Here is a 20,305-nt window from a genome sequence, read left to right as displayed (position 1 = left end):
TGGGTACTGGAGGGGATATGGGGTCATTTAGGGGGGTAATGGGGGGAAACTGGGGGGTAGTGGGGGGATATGGGGGTATATGGGGTCATATAGGGGGGTACTGGGGGGAATATGGGGTCATTTAGGTGGGTACTGTGGACTATGGGGGGGATATGAGGTCACATAGGGGGGTACTAGGGGGATATGGGGTCATATAGGGGGGTAGTGGGGGGCTATGGGGGGACATGAGGTCACATAGGGGGGTAGTGGGGGGATATGGGGTCATGTAGGGGGGTACTGGGGGGATATGGGGGGAGTATGGGGTCATGTAGGGGGCGCTGTGGGGGCACCATTGCGCTCTATGGGATCCCACGGCCCTGTGGGGCTCTATGGGGCTCTATAGGGCGCTATGGGGCGCTATGGGGCTCTGTGTGGCGCTGTGAGGCTCTATGGGGCGCTATGGAGCTCTATGGGGCTGTGTGGGACGCTATGGGGCGCTATGGGGCTCTATGGGGCTCTATGGGGCTGTGTGATTACGTGCGGCGCCGTTGAAGCAATGTGACCCATAGGGGGCGCTGTGGTGCCACCATTGAGCTCTATGGGATCCCACGGCTCTATGGGGCGCTATGGGGCGCTATAGGGCGCTATGGGGCGCTATAGGGCGCCGTCTGATCTCCCTTTACCCCACAGCGCATCTATTACCTGTCGCTGGAGTTCTACATGGGGCTCTATGGGGTGTAATAGGGCTCTATGGGGCACTATGTGTCGCTATGGGGCTCTATGTGTCGCTATGGGGCTCTATAGGGCTCTATGGGGCGCTATGGGTCGCTATGGGTCACTATGGGGCGCTATAGGGCGCTATAGGGCACCATCTGATCTCCCTTTACCCCGCAGCGCATCTATTACCTGTCCCTGGAGTTCTACATGGGGCTCTGTGTGTCTCTGTGTGTCTCTATGGGTCGCTATGTGTCTCTATGGGGCTCTATGGGTCGCTATGGGTCGCTATGGGGCGCTATGGGGCGCTATGGAGCTCCCTTTTCTCTCCCCACAGCGCATCTATTACCTGTCCCTGGAGTTCTACATGGGGCTCTATAGGGCTCTATGTGTCGCTATGGGTCGCTATGGGGCACCATCTGATCTCCCTTTACCCCACAGCGCATCTATTACCTGTCGCTGGAGTTCTACATGGGGCTCTATGGGGCTCTATGGGTCGCTATGGGGCTCTATGTGTCTCTATGGGGCGCTATGGGGCGCTATGGGTCGCTACGTGTCGCTATGGGTCGCTATGGGGCGCCGTCTGATCTCCCTCTCCCCACAGCGCATCTATTACCTGTCGCTGGAGTTCTACATGGGGCTCTATGGGGTGTAATAGGGCTCTATGTGTCGCTATGTGTCGCTATGTGTCGCTATGGGGCGCTATGGGGCTCTATGGGGCGCTATGGGGCGCCGTCTGATCTCCCTTTACCCCACAGCGCATCTATTACCTGTCCCTGGAGTTCTACATGGGGCTCTATGGGTTGCTATTGGGTACTATAGGGCGCTATGGGGCTCTATGGGGCTCTATGGGGCTCTATGGGTCGCTATAGGGCGCTATAGGGCGCTATAGGGCACCATCTGATCTCCACAGTGCATCTATTACCTCTCTCTGGAGTTCTACATGGGGCTCTATGGGGTGTAATAGGGCTCTATGTGTCGCTATGGGTCGCTATAGGGCACCATCTGATCTCCCTTTACCCCATAGCGCATCTATTACCTCTCTCTGGAGTTCTACATGGGGCTCTATGTGTCTCTATGGGTCGCTATGTGTCGCTATAGGGCGCCATCTGATCTCCCTTTCCCCCACAGCGCATCTATTACCTGTCCCTGGAGTTCTACATGGGGCTCTATAGGGCTCTATGTGTCTCTATGGGTCGCTATGTGTCTCTATGGGGCTCTATGGGGCTCTATGTGTCGCTATGTGTCGCTATGGGGCGCTATGTGTCGCTATGGAGCTCCCTTTTCTCTCCCCACAGCGCATCTATTACCTGTCCCTGGAGTTCTACATGGGACTCTATGGGGCGCTATGGGTCGCTATGGGGCGCTATGGGTCGCTATGGGGCGCTATGGAGCTCCCTTTTCTCTCCCCATAGCGCATCTATTACCTGTCGCTGGAGTTCTACATGGGTCGGACCCTGCAGAACACGATGATCAACCTGGGCCTGCAGAGCTCCTGCGATGAGGCCGTGTACCAGGTGGGGGGGGCGGGGGGAAAGTGGGGGGGCAATAAAGGGGGGGGGCAATGGGGGGGACGGGGGGGTTTGGGGGGGGCATAGGGGGACAGGTTGGGGGGGCAATGGGGATGGGGCTTGGAGGAGGGAGGTTGGGGGGGCAATGGGGGGGGCATGGGGGGGCATTGGGGGGAGCGGGGGGCTGGGGGGGGAAGTGGGGGGGTAATGGGGGGGCAATGGGGGGGACAGGGGGGTTTGGGGGGGGCATAGGGGGGCAGGTTGGGAGGGGGCAATGGGGAGGGGGCATGGGGGGGCGGGGGACTGGGGGAGGGGGGGATAGGGGGCAGGTTGGGGGGGGCAATTGGGGGGCATGAGGGGGCATGGGGGGGGCATTGGGGGGAGCGGGGGGCTGGGAGGGGAAGTGGGGAGGTAATAAGGGGGGGGCAAATGGGGGGGCGGGGGGGTTGGGGGGGGCATAGGGGGGCAGGTTGGGGGGGGGGCAATGGGGAGGGGGCTTGGAGGAGGGAGGTTGGGGGGGGCAATGGGGGGGGGCATGACGGGGCATTGGGGGGCTGGGGGGGCATGGGGGGGCAGGTTGGTGGGGGGGCAATGGGGAGGGGCATGGGGGGGGCATTGGGGGGGCATTGGGGGGGCATTGGGGGGGCATTGGGGGGCAGGTTGGGGGTGGTGGGGGGTTGGGGGGGCATCGGGGGGCATGGGGGGCATAGGGGGGCTGGGGAGGGCAGGTGGTTGGGGGGGACATGGGGGGGCAGGTTGGGGGGGCTGGGGGGGGCAAAATTGGGGGGGGTATGGGGAGGATATGTGGGGTGGGGGGGGTGTTGGGGGGGATAGGGTGGAGATATGGGGGGTATTGGGGGGATATGGGTGGCTATGGGGGGGTCTATGTAGGGCTATGGGGGGCTATGGGGGGGCTGTGGGGTCTATGGGGCGCTATGGGGGGTCTATGGGATGCTATGGGGTGCTATGGGGCGCTATGGGGAGGCTATGGGGCAGTATGGGGCACTATGGGGGGCTATGGGGGCTATGTGGGGCTATGGGAGCTATGGGGGGGCTGTTGGGGGGTTATGGGGGGTTATGGGTGCGCTATGGGGCGCTATGGGGGGCTATGGGGTGCTATGGGGGGGCTATGGGGCAATATGGGGGGCTATGGGGGGCTGTTGGGGGGTTATGGGGGCCTATGGGGGGCTATGGGAGGTTTGGGGCAGTATGGGGCACTATGGGGGGCTATGGGAGCTATGGGGGGGCTGTTGGGGGGTTATGGGGGGCAGTGGGGCACTATGGGGGTTATGGGGGGCTATGGGGCACTATGGGGGGCTATGGGAGCTATGGGGGGGCTGTTGGGGGGTTATGGGGGGCAGTGGGGCACTATGGGGCACTATGGTGGGCTATGGGGGGCTATGGGATCTATGGGGGGGCTGTTGGGGGGTTATGGGGGCCTAAGGGGGTGCTATGGGGGACTATGGGGTGCTATGGGGAGGCTATGGGGCAATATGGAGCACTATGGGGGGCTATGGGGGGCTATGATGGGTTATGGGGGCTATGGGGGGTTATGGGGGCTATGGGGAAGCTATGGGGCAATATGGGGAGCTATGGGGGGCTATGGGGAGGCTGTGGGGCGCTATGGGGGCCTATGGGGTGGCTATGTTGGCTATGGGGGCTATGGGGGCTATGGCGGGCTATAGGGGGCTATGGGGCGCTATGGGGGGTTATGCAGGCTATGGGGGGTTATGGGGGCTGTTGGGGGGGCTATGGGGGGCTATGGGAGCTATGGGGTGCTTTGGGGGGCTATGTGGCACTATGGGGAGGCTATGGGGGGATATGGAGTGCTATGGGGTGGCTATGGGGCACTATGGGGTTGCTATGGGGCGCTATAGGGTGGCTGTGGGGTGCTATGGGGTGCCTATGAGGCACTATAGGGTGGCTATGGGGTGCTATGGGGCACTATGGGGCGCTATGGGGTGCTATAGGGTGGCTATGGGGCGCTATGGGGTGGCTATGGGGTGCTATGGGGTGGCTATGGGGCGCTATGGGGTGGCTATGGGGCACTATAGGGTCGCTATGGGGCACTATGGGGAGGCTATGGAACGCTATAGGGTGGCTATGGGGCGCTATGGGGTGGCTATGGGGCGCTATGGGGTGGCTATGGGGCTCTATGGGGTGGCTATGGGGCTCTATAGGGTGGCTATGGGGCGCTATGGGGTGGCTATGGGGCTCTATAAGGTGGCTATGGGGCTCTATAGGGTGGCTATGGGGCGCTATGGGGTGGCTATGGGGCTCTATAGGGTGGCTATGGGGCTCTATAGGGTGGCTATGGGGCGCTATGGGGTGGCTATGGGGCGCTATGGGGTGGCTGTGGGGCGCTATAGGGTGGCTATGGGGCGCTATGGGGTGGCTATGGGGCGCTATGGGGTGGCTGTGGGGCGCTATAGGGTGGCTATGGGGCGCTATGGGGTGGTTATGGGGCGCTATAGGGTGGCTATGGGGCGCTATGGGGTGGCTATGGGGCGCTATGGGGTGGCTATGGGGCGCTATAGGGTGGCTATGGGGCGCTATGGGGTGGTTATGGGGTGCTATGGGGTGGCTATGGGGCGCTATGGGGTGGCTGTGGGGCTGACGCTGCTGTTGCCCCCCCAGCTGGGGCTGGACATGGAGGAGCTGCAGGAGATCGAGGAGGACGCCGGGCTGGGAAATGGAGGATTGGGGAGACTGGCAGGTGGGGACAACCCATAACCCCATAACCACCCCATAACCCCATAACGACCCCATAACCACCCCATAACCACCCCATAACCCCATAACCACCCCATAACCACTCCAGAACCCCATAACCACCCCATAACCCCATAATGACCCCATAACCCCATAACAACCCCATAACGACCCCATAACCACCCCATAACCACCCCATAACCACCCCAGAACCACCCCATAACCCCATAATGACCCCATAACCACCCCATAACCACCCCATAACCACCCCATAACCACCCCATAACCACCCCATAACCCCATAACCACCCCATAACGACCCCATAACCACGCCATAACCACCCCATAACCACCCCATAACCCCATAACCACCCCATAACCACCCCATAACCACCCCATAACCCCATAACCACCCCATAACGACCCCATAACCACGCCATAACCACCCCATAACCACCCCATAACCCCATAACCACCCCATAACCACCCCATAACCACCCCATAACCACCCCATAACCACCCCATAACCACCCCATAACCACCCCATAACCCCATAATGACCCCATAACCACCCCATAACCACCCCAGAACCACCCCATAACCCCATAATGACCCCATAACCACCCCATAACCACCCCATAACCACCCCAGAACCACCCCAGAACCACCCCATAACCCCATAACCACCCCATAACGACCCCATAACCACGCCATAACCACCCCATAACCACCCCATAACCCCATAACCACCCCATAACCACCCCATAACCACCCCATAACCACCCCATAACCACCCCATAACCACCCCATAACCCCATAACCACCCCATAACCACCCCAGAACCACCCCATAACCCCATAATGACCCCATAACCACCCCATAACCACCCCATAACCACCCCATAACCACCCCATAACCCCATAACCACCCCATAACGACCCCATAACCACGCCATAACCACCCCATAACCACCCCATAACCCCATAACCACCCCATAACCACCCCATAACCACCCCATAACCACCCCATAACCACCCCATAACCCCATAACCACCCCATAACCACCCCAGAACCACCCCATAACCCCATAATGACCCCATAACCACCCCATAACCACCCCATAACCACCCCATAACCCCATAACCACCCCATAACCACCCCATAACCCCATAAGGACCCCATAACCACCCCATAAGGACCCCATAAGGACCCCATAACCACACCATAACCCCATAAGGACCCCATAAGGACCCCATAACCACCCCATAACCACCCCATACCACCCCATAATGAACCCATAACCCTATAACAACCCCATAAGGACCCCATAATGACCCCATAACCCCATAACGACCCCATAATGAACCCATAACGACCCCATAACCCCATAACGTCCCTATAACCCCATACTGACCCCATAACCCCATAACGACCCCATAATGACCCCATAACCCCATAACGACCCCATAATGAACCCATAATGACCCCATAACCCCATACTGACCCTATAACCCTATAGTGCCCTCTAACCCCATATGCCCCATAATCCCATACAGACCCCTTAATGACCCCATACAGACCTCATAACCCCATAATGACCCCATAACCCTATACAGACCCTATAACACTATACTGACCCTATAACCCTATAGTGTCCCTATAACCCCATACAGACTCCATAACCCCATACTGACCCTATAACCCCATATCCCCCCATAACCCCATACAGACCCCATATGCCTCATAACCCCATACAGACGCTATAACCCCATATCCCCATACAGACCCCATACAGACCCTATAACCCCATACAGACCCTATAACCCCATACTGACCCCATAACCCTATAATGACCCCATAACCCCATACTGACCCTATAACCCCATAACCCCATACTGACCCCATAACCCCATACTGACCCCATAACCCTGTAATGACCCCATAACCCCATACTGACCCTATAACCCCATAACCCCATACTGACCCCATAACCCCATACTGACCCCATAACCCTATAATGACCCCATAACCCCATACTGACCCTATAACCCTATAGTGTCCCTATAACCCTATAGTGTCCCTATAACCCCATAACCCCATACAGACCCTATAACCCTATAACCCCATACTGACCCTATAACCCCATACAGACCCCATAACCCCATAACCCCATACAGACCCTATAACCCTATAATGACCCCATAACCCCATAGTGACCCCATAACCCCATACAGACCCCATAACCCCCCACTGACCCTATAACCCTATAACCTCTAACCCCATATGTCAGCCTGCTTCCTGGACTCCATGGCCACGCTGGGTCTGGCCGCGTACGGTTACGGGATCCGCTACGAGTTCGGGATCTTCAACCAGAAGATCGCGGGAGGATGGCAGGTATGGGGTCATATATGGGGTCAGTTATAGGGTCATGTATAGGGTCACCTATAGGGTCACATATGGGGTCACATATAGGGTCCTATGGGGGCCTATGGGGTTCTATGGGGTTCTATGGGGTTATATGGGATCTTCAACCAGAAGATCGCGGGAGGATGGCAGGTATGGGGCACATATAGGGGCACTTATAGGGTCACCTATAGGGTCACATATAGGGTCATGTATAGGGTCACATATGGGGTCACATATGGGGTCCTATGGGGGCCTATGGGGTCACATATAGGGTCCTATGGGGTCCTATGGGGTTATATGGGATCTTCAACCAGAAGATCGCGGGAGGATGGCAGGTATGGGGCACATATAGGGGCACTTATAGGGTCAGCTATAGGGTCACATATGGGGTCACATATGGGGTCCTATGGGGTCACATATGGGGTCCTATGGGGTTATATGGGGTTATATGGGGTTATATGGGGTTATCTTCAACCAGAAGATCGCGGGAGGATGGCAGGTATGGGGCACATATAGGGGCACTTATAGGGTCACCTATAGGGTCACATATAGGGTCATGTATAGGGTCGCATATGGGGTCACATATGGGGTCCTATGGGGTCCTATGGGGTCACATATTGGTTCCTATGGGGTTATATGGGATCTTCAACCAGAAGATCGCGGGAGGATGGCAGGTATGTATGTATATATATAGGGTCACATATAGGGTCATGTATAGGGTCAGCTATAGGGTCACGTATGGGGTCACATATAGGGGCACATATGGGGTCCTATGGGGTCACATATAGGGTCCTATGGGGTTATATGGGGTTCTATGGGGTTATATGGGATCTTCAACCAGAAGATTGTGGGAGGATGGCAGGTATGGGGCATGTATAGGGTCATGTATGGGGTCATGTATAGGGTCACATATAGGGGCATATATGGGGTCCTATAGGGACACATGGGGGCCTATGGGGTTATATGGGGTCCTATGGGGTCACATATTGGTTCCTATGGGGTTATATGGGATCTTCAACCAGAAGATTGCGGGAGGATGGCAGGTATGGGGCACATATAGGGTCACATATAGGGTCACCTATAGGGTCACATATAGGGTCACATATGGGGTCACGTATAGGGGCACATATAGGGTCACATGGGGTCACATATGGGGTCCTATAGGGACACATGGGGTCTGTATGGGCTCCCTTTGGGGTCTCTATGGGGTCCCTATGGGGTCTCTATGGGCTGTCTATGGGGTCCCTATTGGGTCTGTATGGGCTCCCTATGGGTTCTGTATGGGTTCCCTATGGGGTCTGTATGGGGTATGTATGGGGTCTCTATGGGCTGTCTATGGGGTTGCTATTGGCTCCCTATGGGGTCCCTATGGGGTCGCTATGGGGTTGCTATGGGGTCTCTATGGGGTCACTATTGGCTCCCTATGGGCTCCCTATGTGGTCTGTATGGGCTCCCTATGTGGTCTGTATGGGCTCCCTATGGGTTCACTACGAGTTCCCTATGGGGTCTGTATGGGATCCCTATGGGGTCTGTATGGGCTCCCTATGGTGTCCCTATGAACTCCCTATGGGGTCTGTATGGGATTGCTATGGGCTCCCTATGGGCTCCATATGGGGTCTGTATGGGGTCCGTATGGGGTCTGTATGGGGTCGCTATGGGCTCCCTATGGGGTTCCTATGGGGTCCGTATGGGGTCCATATGGGCTCCTTATGGGGTCTGTATGGGGTCTCTATGGGGTCGCTATGGGCTCCCTATGGGGTCCGTATGGGGTCTGTATGGGCTCCTTATGGGGTCTCTATGGGTTCCCTATGGGGTCCCTATGGGGTCGCTATGGGATCCCTATGGGGTTCCTATGGGGTCTGTATGGGATCCCTATGGGGTCTCTATGGGCTCCCTATGGTGTCCCTATGAACTCCCTATGGGGTCTGTAGGGGGTCACTATGGGTTCACTATAGGGTCTGTATGGGATTGCTATGGGCTCCCTATGGGCTTCCTATGGGGTCTGTATGGGGTCCCTATGGGGTCCATATGGGCTCCTTATGGGGTCTCTATGGGGTCTCTATGGGGTCTCTATGGGCTCCCTATGGGGTCTGTTTGGGGTCTGTATGGGATCCCTATGGGCTCCCTATGGGGTCCCTATGGGGTTCCTATGGGGTCTGTATGGGGTCCCTATGGGGTCTCTATGGGTTCCCTATGGGGTCCCTATGGGGTCTATATGGGGTCCCTATGGGGTCCGTATGGGGTCTCTATGGGCTGTCTATGGGCTCACTATGGGGTCCGTATGGGGTCTGTATGGGGTTGCTATGGGGTCGCTATGGGGTCCCTATGGGGTCTCTATGGGTTCACTATGGGGTCTGTATGGGGTCCGTATGGGGTTTGTATGGTGTCTCTATGGGCTCCCTATGGGGTCGCTATGGGCTCCCTATGGGGTCGCTATGGGGTTGCTATGGGCTCTCTATGGACTCCCTATGGACTCCCTATGGGGTCCCTATGGGCACCCTATGGGCTCACTATGGGGTCCCTATGGGGTCCATATGGGCTCCTTATGGGGTCTCTATGGGCTCCCTATGGGTTCCCTATGGGGTTCCTATGGGGTCTGTATGGGCTCCTTATGGGGTCTCTATGGGGTCCCTATGGGGTCCCTATGGAGTCGCTACGGGTTCCCTATGGGATAGCTATGGGCTCCCTATGGGGTCTCTATGGGGTCTGTATGGGGTCCGTATGGGCTCCTTATGGGGTCGCTATGGGATCCCTATGGGGTTCCTATGGGGTCTGTATGGGATCCCTATGGGGTCCCTATGGGGTCCATATGGCGTCTCTATGGGCTGTCTATGGGCTCACTATGGGGTCCGTATGGGGTCACTATGGGCTGTCTATGGGGTCCCTATTGGGTCTGTATGGGCTCCCTATGGGTTCTGTATGGGCTCCCTATGGGTTCTGTATGGGTTCCCTATGGGGTCTGTATGGGGTCTGTATGGGCTCCCTATGGGCTCCCTATGGGCTCCCTATGGGGTCCCTATGGGGTCCCTATGGGCTCCCTATGGGGTCTGTATGGGGTCTCTATGGGCTCCCTATGGGGTCCCTATGGGGTTCCTATGGGGTCTGTATGGGCTCCCTATGGGCTCCCTATGGGGTCCCTATGGGTTCCCTATGGGGTCCCTGTGGGCTCCCTATGGGGTCCCTATGGGGTCCCTATGGGGTCTGTATGGGGTGGTTGCTCCGTGCTGCCCCCAGGTGGAGGAGGCGGACGATTGGCTGCGCTATGGGAACCCGTGGGAGAAGGCCCGGCCCGAGTACACCATCCCTGTGCACTTCTATGGGCGCGTGGAGCACTCGCACGACGGGGCCAAGTGGCTGGACACACAGGTGTGCAAGGGGGGGGGAGTGTGCAAGGGATCAATGGGGTGAGTGTGCAAGGGGGGTCAATGGAGTGAGTGTGCAAGGGGGGTCAATGGGGTGGGAGGGTGAGTGTGCAAGGGGGGTCAATGGGGTGGGAGGGGTGAGTGTGCAAGGGGTCAATGGGGTGAGTGTGAAAGGAGGGTCAATGGGGTGAGTGTGCAAGGGGGGGTCAATGGGGTGGGAGGGGTGAGTGTGCAAGGGGTCAATGGGGTGAGTGTGAAAGGGGTCAGTGGTGGGGTGAGTGTGCAAGGGGTCAATGGGGTGGAAGAGGTGAGTGTGCAAGGAGGGTGGGAGTGGTGGATGTGGAAGGGGGGTGGGAGGGGTAAGTGTGCAAGGGGGGTCAATGGGGTGAGTGTGAAAGGGGTGAATGGGGTGAGTGTGAAAGGGGGGTCAATGGGGTGGGAGGGGTGAGTGTGCAAGGGGTCAATGGGATGAGTGTGCAAGGGGTCAGTGGGGTGAGTGTGCAAGGGGTCAATGGGGTGGAAGAGGTGAGTGTGCAAGGAGGGTGGGAGTGGTGGATGTGGAAAGGGGGTGGGAGGGGTAAGTGTGCAAGGGGGGTCAATGGGGTGAGTGTGCAAGGGGTCAATGGGGTGAGTGTGCAAGGGGGGTCAATGGGGTGAGTGTGCAAGGGGGTGAGTGTGCAAGGGGTGAATGGGGTGTGAGGGGTGAGTGTGTAAGTGGGGTCGATGGGATGAGTGTGCAAGGGAGGTGATGGGGTGAGTGTGGGGGGGTGATAGGGGTGAGTGTGAAAGGGGGGTCAATGGGGTGGGAGGGGTGAGTGTGCAAGGGGGTGGTAATGGGGTGAGTGTGCAAGGGGGGTCAATGGGGTGAGTGTGAAAGGGGGTGAGTGTGCAAGGGGTGAATGGGGTGTGAGGGGTGAGTGTGCAAGGGTGGTCAATGGGGTGAGTGTGCAAAGGGGGTCAATGGGGTGGGAGGGGTGAGTGGTGAGTGTGCAAGGGGTCAATGGGTTGTGTGTGAGGGGGGTTGATAGGGGTGAGTGTGCAGGGTGGGTGATGGGGTGGGAGGGGTGAGTGTGCAAGGAGGGTGATGGGGTGAGTGTGCAAGGGGTCAATGGGATGAGTGTGAGAGGGGGGTCAATGGGGTGAGTGTGCAAGGAGGGTGATGGGGTGAGTGTGCAAGGGGTCGATGGGGTGAGTGTGCAAGGGGCGGTGGGAAGGATGAGGGTGGGAGGGGGCTATGGGGTCTCTGTGGGGTCCTATGGGGTCTTTATGATGTCCTATGGGGTCCCATGGTGTCTGATGGGGTCCTATGGGGTCTTTGTGGGGTCCCTTGGAGTCTATATGGGGTCCTGTGGGGTCCCATTGGTTCCTATGGTGTCAGATGTGGCCCTATGGGGTCTGTATGGGGTTCTATGGGGTCTCTGTGGGGCCTCTGTGGGGTCCTATGGGGTCTATATGGTGTCCTATGGAGTCTATATGGGGTCCCATGGGGTCCCATTGGTTCCTATGGGGTGTCTGTGGGGACTATGGGGTCCTATGGGGTCTTTGTGGGGTCCCTTGGGGTCTATATGGGGTCCTATGGGGTCCCATTGGGTCCTATGGGGTCAGATGTGGTCCTATAGGGTCCCATTGGTTCCTATGGGGTCTATATGGGGTTCTATTGGGTCCCATTGGTTCCTATGGGGTCTCTGTGGGGTCCTATGGGGTCTCTGTGGGGTCCTATGGGGTCCTATGGGGTCCCATGGGGTCTCATTGGTTCCTATGGGGCCCTTTGGGGTCTATATCGGGTCCCATGGGGTCCCATTGGTTCCTATGGGGTCTATATGGGGTCCTATGGGGTCCCATGGGGTCTCATTGGTTCCTATGGGGCCCTTTGGGGTCTATATGGGGTCCCATGGGGGTCCCATTGGTTCCTATGGGGTCTCTGTGGGGACTATGGGGTCCCATTGGTTCCTATGGGGTCTCTGTGGGGTCCTATGGGGTCCCATGGCTCCTATAGGGTCCCATTGGGGGCTCACACGTGTGCGTTGCACACTCAGGTGGTGCTGGCGCTGCCGTACGACACGCCGGTGCCGGGTTACCGGAACAACACGGTGAACACCATGAGGCTTTGGTCTGCACGAGCCCCCAATGACTTCAACCTCAAGGATTGTAAGCACCAAAAAATGGCCCAAATCGACCCAAAAATGGCCTGAAATGACACAAAATCGACCCAAAATGGCCCAAAAATGGACAAAATCGACCCCAAAATGGCCCAAGTTGACCCAAAAATGCCCCAAATTGACCCAAAAATAGAAAAAATAGCCCCCAAAATGGACAAAATCGACCCAAAAATGGACAAAATCAACCCCAAAATGGCCCAAAATGACTCAAAAAATGGCCCCAAATTAGCCAAAATCGACCCAAATTGACCCAAAAATGGCCAAAATCAACCCCAAAATGGCCCAAATCGCCCCCAAAATGGCCCAAATCGACCCAAAAAAGACCCAAATTGACCCAAAAATGGACAAAGTCGACCCCAAAATGGCCCAAATAGCCCCAAAAATGGCCCAAATCAATCAAAAAATGGCCAAATCGACCCAAAAATAGACAAAATCAACCCCAAAATGGCCCAAATTGACCCAAAATCGACCCCAAATGATCTAAAACAGCCCAGAAATGTCCCAAGTTGACCCAAAAATGACCCAAATAGCCCCCAAAATGGACAAAATTGACCTCAAAATGGCCCAAATTGCCCCCAAAATACCTCAAACCCTCAACCCCACAACCCCAAACCCCAACCCTGACCCCAAAATCCAAACTCTGACCCCAAACCCTCAACCCCCTAACCCCAAACCCTGACCCCAAACCCAACCCCAATCCCAAACCCTGACCCCAAATCCGACCCCGACCCTAAACCCTGACCCCCAACTCCAAACCCACAACACCAAACCCAACCCCAAACTCTGACCCCAACCCCAACCCCAACCCCAAACCCTGACCCTCCACTCCAAACCCTCAACCCACCAACCCCAAACCTGACCCCAATCCCAACCCCTGACCCCAAATCCCGACCCCAGCCCCAAAGCCTGACCCCCAACTCCAAACCCACAACCCCAACCCCAACCCCAAACCCTCACACAACCCCAACCCCGACCCCAAATCCCAAACCCTGACCCCAACCCCAAACCCTAACCCTCAACTCCAAACCCTCAACCCACCAACCCCAAACCCTGACCCTAAACCCAACTTCTAACCCTGACCCCCAACCCCAAACCCCAACCCTGACCCCAAACCCTCAACCCCCCAACCCCAACCCCAATCCCAAACCCTCACCCAGCCCCAATCCCCAAACCTGACCGCAAAACCCCAACCCTGACCCCAAACCCAACCCCCAAACCCTGACCCCAAACCCAACCCCAATCCCAAACCCCAAAGCCTGACCCCCAACCCACAAACCCCAAAGCATGACCCCAAACCTGACCCCAACCCCAAACCCTGACCCCAAACCCTCACACAACCCCAAACCCCAACCCTGACCCCAACCCCAAACCCTCAACCCCCAACCCCTGACCCTGACCCCAACCCCAAACCCCAACCCCAAACCCTGACCCCAACCCTGACCCCAAACCCTCACCCAGCCCCAAACCCCAACCCTGACCCCAAAACCCCAACCCTGACCCCAAACCCAACCCCCAAACCCTGACCCCAACCCCAACCCCAAACCCCAAACCGTGACCCCAAACCCAACCCCAAACCCAACCCCCAAACCCTGACCCCAACCCCACAACCCCAATCCCTGACCCCAACCCCAAACACTCACCCAACCCCAACCCTGACCCCTAACCCCAAACCCTACCCCAAACCCTGACCCAACCCGAAACCCTCACCCCCAAACCCTGACCCCAAACCCCAACCTCAACTCCAAAACTGACCCCAAACCCAACCCCAAACCCTCAACCCCAACCTGACCCCAAACCTCAACCCTCAACCCCAACCTGACCCCAAACCCTCACCCAACCCCAAGCCCAACCCCGACCCCAAACCCTGACCCCAAGCCATGACCCCCAAACCCCAAAACCCAGCCCCAACCCCAAACCCAACCCCAACATCTGACCAACCCCAAACCCAACCCCAAACCCAACCCCAATGAGCCCCTAAGCCCCGCCCCACTAAGCCCTGCCCCCACTAAGCCCCGCCCCCCACTAAGCCCCGCCCCCCACTAAGACCAGTCCCCAAGCCCCGCCCCCACAAGCCCCGCCCCCCCACTAAGCCCCACCCCCCACTAAGCCCCGCCCCCACCAAGCCCCGCCCCCACTAAGCCCCGCCCCCCACCAAGCCCCGCCCCCCCACCAAGCCCCGCCCCCACTAAGCCCCGCCCCCACAAGCCCGCCCCATTCTAAACCTTTAACCCTTGTCCCAACCAAGACCACGCCCCACGCCAAACCCCGCCCCCACGAAACCCCGCCCACAACGAAGCCCCGCCCCCACGAAGTAGCGCCCCATCCTAAGCCCCGCCCCATTCTTAGCCCGCCTTTAAGCCTTACCCAACCAGAACCCTGCCCCCACGAAGCCCGCCCCCACGAAGCCCCGCCCCCACGAAGCCCGCCCCATTCTCCCACGAAGCCCCGCCTCATTTTGCGCCCGCCCCATTCTAAGCCCCGCCCCCTCCAAGCCCCGCCCCTTCTAAGCCCCGCCCCTTCTAAGTCCCACATTTAAGCCCCGCCCCCACGAAGCCCCGCCCCCACGAAGCTCCGCCCCCACGAAGCCCCGCCCCATTCTCCCACGAAGCCCCGCCTCATTTTGCCCCCGCCCCCTCTAAGCCCGCCCCCTCTAAGCCCCGCCCCATTCTAAGCCCCGCCCCCTCTAAGCCCCGCCCCTTCCAAGTCCCACATTTAAGCCCCGCCCCAATAAGCCCCGCCCTCTTCTAAGCCCCGCCCCGCCCTTCACGAAGGCCCACCCCCTCCTTTACCAAGCCCCCTCCAGTTTTGTCTCGGCCCCCCTGATTGGCTGCGGCCGCAGTCCATTTTTGGCTCGTCCCTTCTGATTGGCTGTGCCCGCAGTCAATGTGGGCGGTTATATCCAGGCCGTGCTGGACCGGAACCTGGCCGAGAACATCTCCAGGGTGCTCTACCCCAACGACAACGTCAGTGCTCACGTGTGGGGTGATGTGGGGCTATATGGGGTGCTATGGGGCTATATGGGGCACATGTGGGGCTATATGGGGTAATATGGGGCTATATGGGGCACATATGGGACAATATGGGGGAGATATGGGGCTATATGGGTGAGATATGGGGGTCTATGGGGCTATATGGGGCTATATGGGGCACATGTGGGGTGATGTGGGGCACATATGGGGCTATATGGGGCAAATATGGGGCTATATGGGGCTATATGGGGGAGATATGGGGGTCTATGGAGCACTATGGGGGTATATGGGGCACATGTGGGGTGATGTGGGGCACATATGGGGCTATATGGGGTGCTATGGGGCAATATGGGGCAGATATGGGGCGATATGGAGCACATATAGAGCATTATGGGGATATATAGGGGTCTATGGGGCACTATGGGGGTATATGGGGCTATATGGGGTGCTATGGGGCACATATGGGGCTATATGGGGTGCTATGGGGCAATATGGGGCAGATATGGGGTGCTATGGGGCAATATGGGGTCATGTGGGGCAATATGGGGTCATATATGGGGCAATATGGGGCACATATGGGGCAATATGGGGCATATATGGGGCTATATGGGGCACTATGGGGTGCTATGGGGTGATATGAGGCACTCTGGGTGCTATGGGGCCATGTGGGGCTATGTGGGAGCAATATGGGGCACATATGGGGCTATATGGGGCAAATATGGGGCAATTTGGGGCTATATGGGGCAATTTGGGTCTCTATGGGGCACATGTGGGGTGATGTGGGGCACATATGGGGACTATGGGGTGCTATGGGGTGGTATGAGACACTATAGGGTGCTATGGGGCCATGTGGGGCACATATGGGGCAATATGGGGCACATATGGGGCAATATGGGGCTGTGGGTCTCTCTCTATGGGGCAGCGCTGTGCTATGGGGCAGCTGTGGGTCTCTCTATGTGTTTCTATGGGGCTGGCTGTGCTATGTGTCTCTATGGGGCAGCTGTGGGTCTCTCTATGTGTTTCTATGGGGCTGTCTGTGCTATGGGGCGCTATGGGGCTGGCTGTGCTATGGGGCAGCTGTGGGTCTCTATGTGTCTCTATGGGCAGCTGTGTGTCTCTATGGGGCTGTCTGTGGTATGGGGCGCTATGGGTCTGGCTGTGCTATGTGTCTCTATGGGGTTGGCTGTGCTATGTGTCTCTATGGGGCAGCTGTGCTATGGGTCTCTATGGGGCAGCTGTGGGTCTCTATGTGTCTCTATGGGGCAGCGCTGTGCTATGGGGCAGCTGTGGGTCTCTCTATGTGTCTCTAATGGGGCAGCTGTGGGTCTCTATGGGTCTGGCTGTGCTATGGGGTGCTATGGGGCAGTGCTGTGCTATGTGTCTCTATGTGTCTCTATGTGTCTCTATGGGGCTGTCTGTGCTATGGGGCGCTATGGGGCAGCGCTGTGCAATGTGTTTCTATGGGGCAGTGCTGTGCTATGGGGCGCTATGGGTCTCTATGTGTCTCTATGGGTCTGTCTGTGCTATGGGGCGCTGTGGGTCTGTGTTTGTGCCGCAGTTCTTTGAGGGCAAGGAGCTGCGGCTGAAGCAGGAGTACTTTGTTGTGGCCGCCACGTTGCACGACGTCGTGCGCAGGTTCAAGTCCGCCAAGTTCGGGAGCAGGGACCCGGTCAGGACCCAGTTCGAGGCCTTCCCTGATAAGGTGACACGTGTGTGACATGTGTGTGACATACGTGTAACATATGTGTAATGTGTGTGTAACATAGGGGTGTGTGTGTGTGTGTGTGTGTGACCCGGTCAGGACTCAGTTCGAGGCCTTCCCTGATAAGGTGACATGCGTGTGTCATACGTGTGTCATGTGTGTGTCATATGTGTGTCATATGTGTGTGTGTGTAACATAGATGTGTGTGTGTGTGTGTGTGTGTGTGTGACCCGGTCAGGACTCAGTTCGAGGCCTTCCCTGATAAGGTGACATACATGTGTCATACGTGTGACATACATGTAACATATGTGTATCATACGTGTGTGTGTGTGTAACATAGATGTGTGTGTGTGTGTGACCCCGTCAGGACTCAGTTCGAGGCCTTCCCTGATAAGGTGACATGCGTGTAACATGTGTGTGACATACGTGTGACATGTGTGTATCATACGTGTGTGTGTGTGTAACATAGATGTGTGTGTGTGTGTGACCCCGTCAGGACACAGTTCGAGGCCTTCCCTGATAAGGTGACATACGTGTGTCATATGTGTAATGTGTGTGTAACATATGTGTAATGTGTGTGTAACATATGTGTAATGTGTGTGTAACATATGTGTAATGTGTGTGTAACATAGGTGTGTGTGTGTGTGTGTGTGTGTGTGTGTGTGACCCGGTCAGGACCCAGTTCGAGGCCTTCCCTGATAAGGTGACATACGTGTAACATGTGTGTGTCATACGTGTGTCATACGTGTAATGTGTGTGTAACATAGGGGTGTGTGTGTGTGTGTAACATAGGTGGGTGTGTGTGTGTGTGTGTGACCCCGTCAGGACCCAGTTCGAGGCCTTCCCCGATAAGGTGACATACGTGTAACATGTATGTAACATATGTGTGTTGTATGTGTAACATACGTGTGTGTGTGTGTAACATAGATGTGTGTGTGTGTGCGTGTGTGTGACCCCGTCACGACACAGTTCAAGGCCTTCCCTGATAAGGTGACATACATGTAACATGTGTGTGTCATGCGTGTAATGTGTGTGTAACATACGTGTGTGTGTGTGTGTGTGACCCCGTCAGGACACAGTTCGAGGCCTTCCCTGATAAGGTGACATACATGTAACATGTATGTAACATATGTGTGTTGTACGTGTAATGTGTGTGTAATGTGTGTGTAACATAGATGTGTGTGTGTGTGTGTGTGACCCCGTCAGGACTCAGTTCGAGGCCTTCCCCGATAAGGTGACATACGTGTAACATGTGTGTGTCATACATGTGTCATACGTGTGACATACGTTTCGTGTGTGTAACATAGATGTGTGTGTGCGTGTGTAACATAGATGTGTGTGTGTGTGTGTGACCCCGTCAGGACTCAGTTCGAGGTCTTCCCTGATAAGGTGACACGTGTGTGACATACGTGTGACATACATGTGACATGCATGTAATGTGTGTGTAACATAGGTGTGTGTGTGTGTGTGTGTGACCCCGTCAGGACACAGTTCGAGGCCTTCCCCGATAAGGTGACACGTGTGTGACATGTGTGTGACATACGTGTAATGTGTGTGTAACATAGGGGTGTGTGTGTAACATAGATGTGTGTGTGTGTGTGTGTGAGATCCCGGTCAGGACACAGTTCGAGGCCTTCCCTGATAAGGTGACATACGTGTAACATGCGTGTAACATATGTGTGTCATGTGTGTGTAACATAGGTGTGTGTGTGTGTAACATAGGGGTGTGTGTGTGTGTGTGTGTGACCCCGTCAGGACACAGTTCAAGGCCTTCCCTGATAAGGTGACATACGTGTAACATGCGTGTGTCATATGTGTAATGTGTGTGTAACATAGATGTGTGTGTGTGTGTGTGTGTGACCCCGTCAGGACGCAGTTTGAGGCCTTCCCCAATAAGGTGACACGTGTGTGACATACGTGTGTCGTACGTGTGACATGTGTGTGACATGTGTGTAACATCCATGTAATGTATAACACACATGTAATGTGTAACATACCTGTAATGTGTAACATACGTGTAATGCGTAACATCCATGTAACGTGTAACATCCATGTAATGTATAACACACATGTAATGTGTAACATACCTATAATGTGTAACATACCTGTAATGTGTAACATACGTGTAACGTGTAACATCCATGTAACGTGTGACATCCATGTAATGTGTGACATCCATATAACGTGTAACATCCATGTAGTGTGTAACATCCATGTAACATCCATGTAACATCCATGTAACATCTATGTAACATACATGTAACATACATGTAGCAGACATGTAACACCCATGTAACACCCATGTAACATCCATGTAACACCCATGTAACACCCATGTAACATCCATGTAACATCCATGTAACATCCATGTAACGTGTGACATCCATGTAACATCCATGTAACATCCATGTAACATCCATGTATCGTGTAATATCCATGTAACATCCATGTAACATCCATGTAACGTGTAATATCCATGTAACACCCATGTAACATACATGTAGCAGACATGTAGCAGACATGTAACATCCATGTAACATGCATGTGCTGCAGGTGGCCATCCAGCTGAACGACACTCACCCATCTCTGGCCATCCCGGAGCTGATGCGCATCCTGGTGGATGAGGAGAAGCTGGACTGGGATAAGGTGCGCTATGGGGCGCTATGGGGCACTATGGGGCTTCTATGGGGCAGACATGGGGCACTATGGGGCTTCTATGGGGCGCTATGGGGCACTATGGGGCTTCTATGGGGCAGACATGGGGCACTATGGGGCTTCTATGGGGCGCTAT

The 20,305-nt window shown here is 56.2% G+C and overlaps 1 pseudogene; it reads left to right on the top strand.

Annotated features, from left to right (window-relative positions):
* The first annotated feature begins 1,264 nt into the window (after nucleotides 1-1,264).
* The window catches only part of LOC140265026 (glycogen phosphorylase, muscle form-like), a 39,275-nt pseudogene continuing 20,234 nt past the window's right edge, over nucleotides 1,265-20,305 (top strand).

This window comes from Excalfactoria chinensis, unplaced genomic scaffold, assembly GCF_039878825.1.
Source record: "Excalfactoria chinensis isolate bCotChi1 unplaced genomic scaffold, bCotChi1.hap2 Scaffold_392, whole genome shotgun sequence".
NCBI lineage: Eukaryota > Metazoa > Chordata > Aves > Galliformes > Phasianidae > Excalfactoria > Excalfactoria chinensis.
The sequence above is the reverse complement of the archived record's forward strand: the minus strand, read 5'-3'. Positions and strand labels throughout refer to the sequence as shown.